A 580-nucleotide genomic window follows, 5' to 3' on the forward strand; every position below is an offset into this window, starting at 1 on the left:
AGAGAGTCAATTACAGGCACAGTCATCATTATGAGCAAAATAATTTATATCAGCATTTAATCATTATTTTATGATTTTCGTTGTTTTCGCTTAAAATTATACAAATATTGTAAAAAATATTGATTATTTCTAAGATTTGAAGGGCCATGCAGACACAACCAACTGAAATTTTTACCTGAAAATTTTGGGACTTATTCTTTTTATTATGTTGTCGTTACCTCTGAAAAGGATACATCGAAAATCACGCTGGTATACATATGTTGAGTTTGTTGAATTATCATTATTCTTAAGTAAAAGAATGAAAATAAAACTCAATGGGCCTCATGCATAAAAAGTGAGAATAAGCCCCGACTGGATTTTCAGTACAAATTCACCCCATCAGTGCAAAAATTGAGTCTGAGCTTAAGCTCACTTTTTATGCATGAGGCCGAATATTTACACTGGGTCACAAAGCTTAGTTTGGGTTTTGTTCTCCAGATGCCAATATCCAATTACTAATAATAATAATAATAATATCCCAACGGTTTTTACCCTCCATTCCCGCCCATCCGCACGAGGGGTGCAGTCCGCATGACGTACG

Source organism: Rhagoletis zephyria, unplaced genomic scaffold (assembly GCF_001687245.7).
Source record: "Rhagoletis zephyria isolate East Lansing unplaced genomic scaffold, Rhagoletis_zephyria_1.1 Rzeph_scaffold_07354, whole genome shotgun sequence".
Taxonomy (NCBI): Eukaryota; Metazoa; Arthropoda; class Insecta; order Diptera; family Tephritidae; genus Rhagoletis; species Rhagoletis zephyria.